The sequence below is a fragment of the Zingiber officinale genome, chromosome 1A (genome assembly GCF_018446385.1).
Source record: "Zingiber officinale cultivar Zhangliang chromosome 1A, Zo_v1.1, whole genome shotgun sequence".
Taxonomy (NCBI): Eukaryota; Viridiplantae; Streptophyta; class Magnoliopsida; order Zingiberales; family Zingiberaceae; genus Zingiber; species Zingiber officinale.
The window spans coordinates 85,080,873-85,093,802 of record NC_055987.1 but is presented as its reverse complement, the minus strand read 5'-3'; the positions used below and the strand labels follow the sequence as shown (position 1 = coordinate 85,093,802).

Below are 12,930 nucleotides of genomic sequence, written 5' to 3'. Positions count from 1 at the left end.
TCTCGCTAGCTGCGTCTCTTGCTCCCCGAGCAATCTTCCGCTCCGGCTTCTCGTCCCTCGGAACCAGCGCACGCTTCCTTCTCGTCCACCGGGGTACTCTTCCGTGGCACCTCGTCCCTCGGACGCACTGTCATGCACCCAAAGGAGTCTCTGCCAGACAAAAATCCGGCAGCACCTCCCCTGTACCAGTGACAATCTGAAGCATCAATACAAACAAAATACATCAGCCACATGCGGCTGGAATATTTATATACACAACCACGCAGTTATAATCACAGCCCACACGGCTGGAATGAAACAATTACAACCACGCAGTTATATATAAAACAGCCCACACGGCTGAACTAAAAACACAGCGGAAAAATGAAGGAAAGCCCACACAACACAAATAAATACAATGGATGCCCACACGGCTTAAACACAAATACAACACCAAAACCATAAGATAACCACATGGCTATACACAAATACAATGCCAAAAATAAGAAAAGAATATAAAAAAAGAAAACAAGCACGATCTTCGGATGTGACGTAGGACCCGGCAAACAGGATACTCCAAGCAACACTCCAACCATCTACCTGAAAACATAAAGACTTATATGTGGTGGTGAGTATAAGTAACTCAGCGGGTAAGAGACAGGATAGTACATGATCTATAAATAACATAGAGATCAGAAGTATACAGTCTCAGTATGGAATAAAGACGTGATACGATCTAATGGCATACCAATAAACAAAACTACGATGCTAGTCATCTCCATGGGTATAACGATCATAATCATATACAAACCTGCATATACTGTTGACAAGATGATAAACACATACGATCGGAGACACATATGGTACGATGATCAATAAACTCACGAATCAAAAATACAACAGTTAGCTACAGCATAATCATCGCAAATACATGTAAAATAAATGACGTATGCGGCATTGACAACCATATCTGACAATCATATCGAAACAAATGCAACGATACCACAAACACACGACTAGTATCTACTGGGCGTGTATGCGAAAATATCTCCAAGACGTCGTCGTGAATGCAAATGTGCGTCGTGCTCACGGTCACCGGACACCTCTCCGGACACGATCCGGCCGAGAGGCTTGGGTCGTGACAAACCGTCTGAAGCCTCACGCACGTAACCGCTAGCGACTAAGGCGACAGTATACTATGTAGTTATCTAACTACATAGCTAAGTCCGACCACTCAGACTCAAGCTCTCCGACTACTATACCCTCAAGACCCACTACTCCAAGTGGTCGAGGTCGCAGAGTGACAACACCGGCGGTGACGTAGCGGGACATAGCTCGCTCCACCTACCACTCTCCATCGGTGGTAGAGTGGACAACTATAAAAAGCGACCCTCTCAACTGAGGAGACGATGAGTCGTCGGTGTCACGATGATGAATGAACGTACGATATATATATAATCATGATACGGAACCGTCGCCATCATCCATGAAACTCCAACTCCACATAAGCACTCCACGATATGAATATAATCGTCATGATAAATCCACACATCTCACCAACACGTATACTGACTACACGTATAATCAACCAAAATCTCCATAATCCCGAACACATATGCGCATGAGCGTAAGTACAATCATCATGTATCCTCTAATAATAAACACATCGACCGTGTATAAACCACAAACATACAATCAACACAACTCCTCCAAAGTACATAACCGCGTATGTACATACAACATGCAAATGTACGGTCAACATGATGTCTCCTAAAACACATACCAAGCTACGTACAGTCCACATTATATGCAAAATCAGCATGGTAAATCCAACCACTCGACAATCCCTACAATACATACTCTACACGCGTAATCATAGCAGAGTAGAAATCAAGAGTAGAGATTGTATATGATATAACTAGGACATCTCAAAGATCAAGCATAAGTATCAAGCAGGAAGGCAACCAACAAATACGATATAAGGAAAAGCAGCCTAATCCATCACATAAAACCATGCACTAAGCTCAATAAAAATCTACATAGAGCCAAGGAAGAAATACCCACCTTTATTCGTAGATCATGTCCAGAAATACCACGTCGAGACACTCATCCCGAATCCAAGTCCTGCGATCACATAGTATATTTAGCTAATTACATACGAAGTAAATAACTAAGCAACTTCCCCCACCTAATTAGAATAACCCTAATCAAACATGATTAAGGATTAATCCTCCAACTAACCTTAATCATAATACAACCTAATTAAATTAGGTTATACATATTACATCTCCAAAACTCCTCCAAATCAATAATCCAATTTTATCCAACATCATAACAATACCTCCCAATTCGATAATCATCCAATCAACCTATCAACCAAATCATCAAACCAAAATCAATCACAAACTCCAACATGATTCATCTTTAAATTCTCACCCATATCCATAGTTTCTAATCCAAAACCCTTAATCTAATGTCAACATGGATTCAACAATACATGCTAATATATCTAAGCGAGAACAAAGTCTTACAACCCATAAAAGACCTAATTGAGTAACATACTACTAAGAATTAGAAGTACATCACTGAAATACACTCACCTTGAGATAAGGCAACCAAATCCAGTAGCTCACAGCACCAAGATCTCTGTCCCTAAGCTACAAGAGCACACACACACCTATTCTTCCAAGAATCAATCCATAGCTTAGTTTGTACAGCTAAGAATAGCCGAACCATTAACAAACAGATCAAACCTTACCTCAACAGACCCTTACCTCTTCTCCCAACAGCTACCAAAGAACCTAGCCGCAAGAATTGGAGAGGGCAGCGAACGGTAAAGGAACATTCCACCATTATGTGAATCCAAAGCCTCCTTCTAGTCCAAATCAGAAAGAATACCACAAACAAACCCAATTCACAAGAATTCTTGAATTCACAACACTTCCCGACACTTCCTTACCTTAACCGATCGCCTCCAATGGTGTCGCACGATCCACTCCAGCTGGTGATGATCCGTAACTCTCTCCAATGATCAGATCGAAGAGAAGAACTGAGAAAGGCTCAATCAGCCGAGCCCTAGCCCTGACATGCCCTAGAAGTCGAGAAACCGCCGATGACGAGCAAGAAACCGTCGAAGATGCAATCGCTCATCCGGAGATGACCGGTACCGTCGAGATACAGCGATACTTCCTCAGACAACTCGGCGAGGACACGATCGCAGTGGAGGAAGTCATTCTTCGTCGGCGTCGGGTGTTCGCGTGAGAGAGAAAGGGTTTTTCAGTGTACTTGGTATTCCAGAGGGTTTACTGGTGATGAGACATGCCGGAGGAGGAGATCATTGCCGGCACTGAGCTCGCGACGGCCGGCGATTAGGCGAGGAGAAATCGAGAGGGAGGCTCGGGAGAAAAGAAACTCGCGCGAAGGAGGAGGAGGAGGAAATCGGGGAATTAGGGCTTAATTAAGTACTCAGGTTTAATTTAATTAAACTCAAAGTTTTCTCCTTCATCATCTCCCACTTAAATGATGTTCCAAATATGCTCCCACTGTACCCCGAATCCATCCCCTCAAAACGGGTCATACAGATTCCGTTTAATTCCCGAAAAATTTCTAAAAATCCCCGAAAAATCCAATAAAATTTTTTGTCCAATAATATTTATTATTTACTTTTACGGTATCTTACATTCTCCCCCACTAATAAAAATTTGGTCCCCAAATTTACTGGTTAACTAAGAGATCTTCATCCAAGGTAACCACCAATCAACATACTCATATACCACTCATCCAAGTAATATGAACAACTCTCAAACTATGGTGATTCACCTCCATGTGAATAACGATGACTTTGTGAGTCATGAGTCCATCCTGCTCCCACTACTCCCACACTACTGTCTATCCAACTGTGGCTAAAATCTACTATCTCTGAAATCCAAAATTCACTGTCAACAGATCCTCCAACATCTGTATAGGGCGCTCAAACTATCCATCAGTCTGAGGGTAAAAATCTATACTAAAGTGAAGCTCCAAATCCAAAATCTACTATAACCACAGTCAAAACCATGATCTAAAATCACTGTTCTCCATCAAATACAACACTAAGAGATATACCATGATGTCCGGTAACCTCTCTACAATATAATCCTGCTACTCAAACCAATGAATACATCCTGCAAATCAATAACTAGAAAGAAAAGTCGTCATCCAACAATGATTACCCAAACCATTATATCCTCTCCATGTTCTGAATAATCTCGCAACAAAATCTGCTCTGGTATCCAAATCAACGGAGGCAATCCTACTAATCTCTAATGTTCAGCCTCCACTTGCTGACATAATAGACATCAAGCTACAAAATCCGCGATGTCTTTCTTCATATCGTTCCACCAATAAGAGTGCTCCAATGTCTCAACACATCAGATGTCACCCAAATGTATCGCAAATCCAGATCAAGGTGTTTCTTGCAGTAACTCCTCCCGGATAAGAAGTGACTCGGGAACACACATGACCTCCCACGAAAATAAAGAATATCATTCTCATTACACGAGAATTCTCACTACTAGCATGAGAATGCTCAGCTGATGCTATATCAAAACTGCATCGACTCCCAGATACGATACATCTGTGTAGAGTACAAATCCGTCTACACTAGAAAGTACAACTAAGATAGTGCAGTTAACAACTTCTCGTTTCAACTCCCAAAACTGATCTCGTAAGCCTCCGTCCAAGAAAGTTCTATTTCCTTCCTAGATAGTCCAGTCAACTGCATAATGCTAGAGAAACCCTCAACTAATCTCCAGTAATATCCAATCAGATGTAGGAAGCTACGAGTCTCCTGTATAGGCTACGACTACTCTCAACTAGTAACAACCTCTATCTCCTATAAATCCTCCTCAGATCGGGAATATATCACAACATCATCAATGAAGACAATGAAAACTGGTCTAAACACCCTAGGAATACTAAATACATCGAGTCCATAAAACATGTAGGGCACGGTATGCCTAAAAGAAAGGAGACTAAAACTTGGTTATGTGTCTGCCTTGACTAAGAACATAATTTCAGTTTCTTGTTTGAACAAGAAAGGATTTTCGTTTACAATAAAGAACAAATGTTATTCCGTCTATTTAAACGATATATTCTATTGTAGTGCACCTCTGATGAACGGACTCTATATTCTAGACCTTGAGAGCCCTATCTATAACATAAATACCAAGAGGTTCAAGTCAAATGACATGAACCGAACCTACCTCTGGCACTGTCGCTTAGGTCATATAAATGACAAGCGCTTATCCCAGCTCCATAAGGATGGTTTGCTGGACTCATTTGATTTTGAATCATATGAGATATGCGAGTCATGCATACTAGGCAAGATGACCAAGACTCCCTTTAGTGGGCACAGCGAAAGAACGACTGATTTGTTAGGACTCATACATAGTGATGTATGTGACCCTTTCAATGTCGCTGCTAGAGGCGGTTATAGGTACTTCATCACATTTACTGATGACTTCAGTAGATATGGTTATGTGTACTTGATGACAGAATCCTTTGAAAAGTTCAAAGAATTCAAAAATGAAGTACAGAACCAGCTTGGCAAGAGTATTAAGATACTTCGATCAGATCGAGGTGGAGAATACCTTAGCCATGAGTTTCGTGACTACCTAGCTGAGTGTGGGATTCTATCCCAACTCACTCCTCCAGGATCACCACAGTGGAATAGTGTATCCGAAAGGAGGAATCGTACCATATTAGATATGGTACAATCTATGATGAGTCACACAGATCTTCCGACATACCTTTGGGGCTATGCTCTAGAAACGGCAGCTTTTATACTCAACCGAGTTCCATCCAAGGCCGTGATAAAGACACCATATAGGATATGGACTGGGAGAGATGCCCATGTGTCTTTCATGAGGATTTGGGGTTGTGAGGCTTACGTTCGACGTCAAGTCTCAGACAAGTTAGGACTCAAATCCGACAAGTGCTATTTTATTGGATATCCCAAGGAAACTAAGGGATATTACTTTTACATTCCCAGTCAGCACAAGGTAGTTGTGGCAAAGACTGGGGTCTTTCTAGAAAGGGACTTTATTTTTAGAAAGACTAGTGGGAGCACGTTCGATCTTGAAGAAGTTCAAGATGTGAACAATAGCACTGAAGCCTCGATGGAAGTTGAACTGGAACCACAAAGTGTTGTGGATGATGTTGTTCCACAAAGTATTGAGAAACAACAACCAGTTCAAGTAGACATACCTCTTCGCAAGTCTGATAGAGTACGTCGTCAGCCTAAGAGATACTCATTTCTCTTGTCTGACCATGATGACGTTGTGATCATAGAGGATGAGCCTACCACCTATCAGGAAGCTGTGATGAGACCAGATTCCGAGAAATGGCTAGAGGCCATGAGATCCGAGATGGAATCCATGTACACCAACCAAGTATAGACTTTGGTTGATCCACCTGAAGGGGTAAAACCCATAGGGTGTATAAGTGGGTCTTTAAGAGAAAGACTGACATGGATGGACTTATCTATAAGGGTCGCTTGGTATCTAAAGGTTTCAAGCAGATTCATGGTATTGACTATGATGAAACCTTTTCACCAGTAGCGATGTTTAAGTCCATTCGGATCATGCTTGCTATTGCAGCTTACCACGATTACGAGATCTGGCAGATGGATGTCAAAACCGTGTTTCTAAATGGAAACCTACTCGAGGATGTGTACATGACACAACCTGAGGGTTTTGTAGATCCAAAGCATTCTAGCAGAGTATGCAAGCTGCATAGGTCCATTTATGGACTAAAGCAAGCTTCTCGGAGCTAGAATCTTCGATTCGATGATGCAATCAAACAGTTTGGTTTCATCAAGAATGAAGATGAACCTTGTGTCTACAAGAAGGTTGTAGGGGGCATAGTTGTCTTCCTCATATTGTATGTGGATGACATACTGCTCATTGGGAAAGACATCCCTTTGCTACAGTCTGTCAAGACTTGGCTAGGGACATGTTTCTCAATGGACTTAGGTGAAGCATCCCGCATTCTAGGGATACAGATCTATAGAGATAGATCTAAGAGATTGCTTGGCCTAAGTCAGAGTACATATATTGACAAGGTACTCCTTCGATTTGCCATGCAGAACTCCAAGAAGGGATTTCTGCTGATATCACATGGCGTGAGTCTTTCAAAGACTCAAGGTCCCTCTTCTAGAGAGGAGAGAGACCGCATGGATAAGATCCCTTATGCCTCAGCCATAGGATCTATCATGTACGCCATACTATGTACTCGACCTGATGTCTCGTATGCTTTGAGCATGAGGAGCAGATACCAGTCAGATCTAGGTGAAAGTCACTGGATAGCGGTCAAGAATATTCTTAAGTACTTAAGAAGGACTAAAGAATATTTCTTGATATATGGAGGCAATGATGAGCTAGCTGTAAAGGGTTACAGTGATGTTAGCTTCCAGACTGACTAGGATGATTATTGATCGCAGTCAGGGTTCGTATTTTACATTAATGGTGGTGCTGTAAGCTGGAAGAGTTCGAAGCAGGACACAGTAGCTGATTCTACGACAGAGGCCGAGTACATTGCTGCATCAGAGGCAGCAAAGGAGGCAGTTTGGATCCGCAAGTTCATCACTGAACTTGGGGTGGTTTCCAGTATCGCTGACCCCATTGAGCTCTATTGTGACAACAATGGAGCTATAGCACAGGCGAAGGAACCTCGCTCATACCAGCGGACCAAACACATACTACGGTGCTTCCATCTCATTCGAGAGATTATCGAGAGAGGAGATGTGAAGATTTGCAGGGTACCCACAGAGGCTAACATCGCAGATCCCTTGACCAAGGCTTTGGCACAGAGGAAGCATGATGGTCACACTAGGTCATTGGGGCTTAGAGCATACACTGATTGACACTAGTGCTAGTGGGAGATTGTTAGCTAGAGCCCTAGAGCCAATCATTTGATGATTGTATTATGGACTTGTTGTATCATATTCTATATAAATAAAAGGCATTTGTTTTGGTTATTATACTTACTTGTATTGGTGCCAAATAAACTAAGTATAATAACGTCCTTGAGTAGAAGGTTCTCACCTATATCAATCGGTTAGTTGAACCGATAGTGAGATGATATAGGGAACACTACTCTTAATCATTCCTAGTCGAGTATTAACATTCAGGGACAATGTTAATGCAATAAGACTAGCATGTAGGTCAACTCGATGACTTGATCTCACAAGTCATGGATATAGAGATATCAAGTTGACACATGGGTATATATTAGAGAATGTATACTGAATGACCCACCATGAGAAGTATCATGGATCGTTATATGAGTGTCATATACTTTCTCATGTGGCTATTAGTATGACTACTAGTCCTTAGACCTGAAGTCACCATGGTTCCCTACATAAGGAGTTATGTACTTTGGTTTCGTCAAACGTCACCCGTAATTGGGTGGACTATAAAGTCGATTACTGGGTATGTAACAAATTATGCGGAGGGATGTGAGTGATGTAGATGGGATCTATCCCTCCTATATGACGGGAGAGACATCGGTATTTTTGATAAAGTGAGACCACGAAGTGCATGGTCATGCCCAAATGAGTCAATATGAGATATTGAGCTCATTTGATTTAGTGAGTCTACTTGGAGTTCAGGATTTAGATTGATCAGAGGATGACACGGTCTATGCCTCACATTGATCAATCTAGATGTCTAAGATAGAAGGACACTTGTCATATTTTGTGAGGAGTCACAATTAGTAGTCACAAGGTGATGTTGGATCTCAACATTCTTGTAACTTGGGTAGTAATGATGTGTTGCTAGATACCGCTCATTACTTATGCTCCTAAATAGGTTTAGGGCATTGCCAACGTTACAAGAACCTATAGGGTCACACACTAAGGACAATTAGATGGAGATTAGGTTCATATGATGAACCAAGAGGATTAGATTCATTTGATGAATCAAATTGGATTAAGAGTAATCCTAATTAAATGAATTAGATTCATTATATTAAATTGTCTTGAATTAAATGGTTGGATTAGATCAACCATGAGAGAGATTAAGTCAAGTTTGACTTGACTTAAGAGGAAGAGGAAAAGTCAAGTTTGACTTGACTTTTTGCCACATCATTAGTGAGTTGGCAAGATATGGACCAATAATGATGCTCCACATTATCATGGTTACTTAAGTGAGATGTCACCTCATGGAGGTTACAATTCTTCACTTTAATGGCTCCACATTAATTGCACTTAATGTGGAAATGGGGGTTACACCTTTTTGAAAGTGGTCGGCCACGATTGTGAGGGGATGGAATGAATTTTTCATTCAAGGCACATTCACTTCATCCTCTTCCTCAAGCTCTCCCTCTCCCTCTCCTCCTCTACCATTGTTGAGACCCTTTGGAGTGCTAGCACACTCTAAGGCTCTCTCTCCATTGAGTTGTTCGTGTGGATACGTATAGAGAGTTGTCTACGTTGACAACTTCGAGATCCGGCACCATTTGGACGAGCGGGAATGCGAAGGGCTTCGCATCATGGGTAATAAATCTGTTCATGTAGATCTAGGAGTAGTCTAGGTTGTAAAATACCGGAAAATAGAGAATAATAATAAGGGAATTTTCTGGAATTTTTAGAAATTTTTCGGGAATTTTTCGGAGCTCGTATGGACGAGTTAACGGGGATAAAAATGGGGTCCAGAAAAGCCTGTTTAGGCTACCCTATTTTAAAGAGGAAAAGTTTTATTTCTCCTTTTCTTTTATTCTTTTTTCTTTTCCTCTTATTCCCGTGCCCTAACCCATGCGACGCCGTCTCCTCCTTTGCTTAACCGGCGCCGGCCAAGTGTATGCTTCCGCGTCTCTTCCTCTCTTCCGGCAGAGCAGCACCGATTTTCCCTTTCCCTCGCGTCGCCCCGGTTGCTACGGCCAACACCGGTCGCCAGCCGCTGGTTTCCTCTTCGCTTCTTCGCGCCACCACCCGAAGCATACCTCAGCGCTAACCGATCGTCGGCCACCGAGGGTTTGAGCTCTTCCCCCTGCCTAGTTGGATTCGCCCATCTTCCCTTCTCTCCCGTGCAACCAACCCAAGCTTCTTTGCCCTAGATGCTGTCAGCATTGTCGCAGCTCTTACATATGGTTCCAGTGCCTGCAATTGGGGGTTAATCGATCGCCGACCATCCTCACCAGGCTGCCGCCGTCGAACAGAACAACATCGACCACTAGATCTCTCCGGTGTGCCCTAGATTGGGTCTATAGCAGCCGAATGCCCCACTGATCGATCCACTACTACCTACTGCAGTCACCTCCCGATGCCTAGTGCCCTCTTCCCTAGTTCACCACCGCAGACGCATTTGGATTCCATCTGAGGGAAATCAGTGGACTCAGTTAGGGATTTTTGGCTGCTAGATTTGAGGGATAGCTGGATTATCTTTTTCTCTAGCAGTGGTTCAGCAGCCTAGACATTCAGATTTAGGTAAGGTTTATAGTCATTTGAATTCTATTATTTCGTTAGGGATGTTTGTGGAGTTATTTGGCCGACCATTGTTGATCCTATTACAGTTTTTCTGGTGGCAGTTTCTCCTAGCTCCAGCCATTGTTTACCAATGGCAGGTTTTCTTCGGGTGTGAGCCTACAAAGGAGCATCCAAATTTGGGAAGTTGGTTTGAGACGAGCATCTTGACATCGGATTGGACCGGATACGATTCTCTTATCGAAGGCGGGTACCTCTTGACTTATCTTTTATGATATTGTCATTGGATATGCATAGTATTTTATAACTACATGCAATGAACATGTTTGCCTTTGGTATGTCACTGTTTGATATCCATAGCATGTTAGGTTTGTCACCTGTGATGTATCCGTGCTTATATCTCGTGATTTGTTGCCATGATTATCTTGTTACCATGAGTATCTTAGTTTCTAGAGTGACATACCATGCTTACTGAGGTTAGGACTAGGATTTGGATTGTTGTTTCTGGCCTGTGTATCTAGATTATCTGATACTTAGGTTTTAGTGCCATATCAGATTTGTGTACCTCTATTTGTATATCATATATGACTTGGGTGTTTAGACCCTGGTTCTTTGATCTGTGTATATTGTTGGTACATATGCTATGGAAGAGGGATATGATTTGGGTCTAGGTTGTTATACCTTAGAGGATTTGTATACCCTAGATCTGTGGATTTGGCTTACTGATACTGTGGTACCCATATTATGTATATATGAATTTTTCTATGTTGATCAGGATATTCCGTACTTATTATGTTCAGGACATAGGGTTTTTGATATTCTATCTGACCTGTGTACTCTAGATCTTGGTATGTGATCATCGCTTTTACAGTATCCATTTTGTATGTATGGATATGGTTATGTTGATCAGTTTTTGCTATGCATAGTGACATGCATCATGATTGCATGCTGTGCGATTGTCGACTCCACTATGGTTGAGCCCATCGCCAGTTACATGTACTGCACACACCCCCACTCATGGTTTAGTGGTATATCAGACAGGTGTGTGGCGGTTCTGCATTTGCTCCGCTGGTGCGAGGACTCGGTAGTGGCCGTGACAGTTCCTTCTGTTTGGCTCCGGCATTTAGTGTAGCGAGTAGTAGCCGTGACGGTGGACTCTGTTGGCTCCGTTGGTCGGTGACTCGGCGTGGTAGCCGGAGAGATACCTCCTCGTCATCGAGGGAGATGAGAGCATTGAGCTCCCCATTTATGATTTGGGGTCACAGGACGAGTACTCCGAAAGATCCCGTCCACTCGGTCACTCATCGGGAGTAGTGACGACTGTACAGTTGTCACAGCCCTACCCACTCGGTCTCACCATTTGTGTGTGAGATGACTGACGTCGGGGTGACCAGGACGCATCATTAGCATCATATGCATTGATGCATTTATATTTTTATGATTGTGTTTGCTGCATTTGGTTGCTGCATTTTGGTTGGATACATACTTTTGACCTGCATACAGGATTATTGACACTTTCGGTTTGACGATCCTTTTGTCTGGATAGGAGTTCCTGGTGAGTACAGCTTCCTCAGTTCCCCTTTCAGTTTTTGCGTATTCCCTATATATGATTAGGAAGCTGTATTCCATGTTTGTTGCTGTTAGATATATTTTACTACTCATGTCCATTGGTATTCGCTGAGTTGTTGAACTCACCCCCGTTGATACTATCTTTTTCAGGTATCAGGTTGGTTTTGGTGTCGCTTGAAGTATCCTGTCTGCTGGTCCCCACGTCACATCAGAGGACTTATCGGTTTCACGTATGTTTTGTTTGTTTTATGTATCAGTTTGTTTAGCTCTGTACTCTGGTTTTATTTTTGGAGGGTTGATGTTGTTATGTGGTGTTTTGTATTTGTTATTGGTTGTGTAAGCCTAGCCGGCTAGCAGTTTTGTGTTTTGGTTTTGGTACAGCCGAGTAGGCTGAATTTGATATTAACTGCATGGTGTTTGTTTTCTTTTATTGTTATTATTCCAGCCGCATGTGGCTGAGATATATAGTGCTTGTAGAAAAGTTTCAGATTGTCCGCCGTACAGGGGAGATGCTGCCGAAATTTCTTCGGACAGAGACTCCTCTGGGGCGTGACAATTTAGTGGTATCAGAGCAGGTATACGATACTTGCTATGTGTTTTGGATTTTTGAGGTTTATCTGATACCAATTTATTTGGTATCAGAGATCGGCTTACGAGTTTTATTTCTCGTGTTTCGTATTTCATGTTTTAGTCTTCTCGATGTGACTTTTTGGATTTTGGGACTTGGCAGGAGCAGGACATCTCCAAGCTATAGGAGGTATGTTTGTATATGTTATCCTACCTTTTTGATTAGTTTATGCCCTGTTCATTATTACAGTCTATGACATGGATTAGCACTCTTTACTAGTACCTGTCTAGTTGAGATAGTAGATATTTTATGTATTAGGTAAAACCCTGATGATGATCGACCTTGATAGAGA

At 42.2% G+C, this 12,930-nt stretch overlaps 1 long non-coding RNA gene across 1 annotated transcript; it reads right to left on the bottom strand.

Annotated features, from left to right (window-relative positions):
- Nucleotides 1-518: 518 nt before the first annotated feature.
- LOC122006102 lies at nt 519-3,449 on the bottom strand. The gene is made up of 4 exons (XR_006118626.1): nt 2,939-3,449; nt 2,580-2,851; nt 2,044-2,103; nt 519-579 (listed from the first exon to the last, which is right to left on the bottom strand). It is a non-coding gene; the product is annotated as an uncharacterized LOC122006102 (long non-coding RNA).
- Between the last annotated feature and the right edge of the window lie 9,481 nt (nt 3,450-12,930).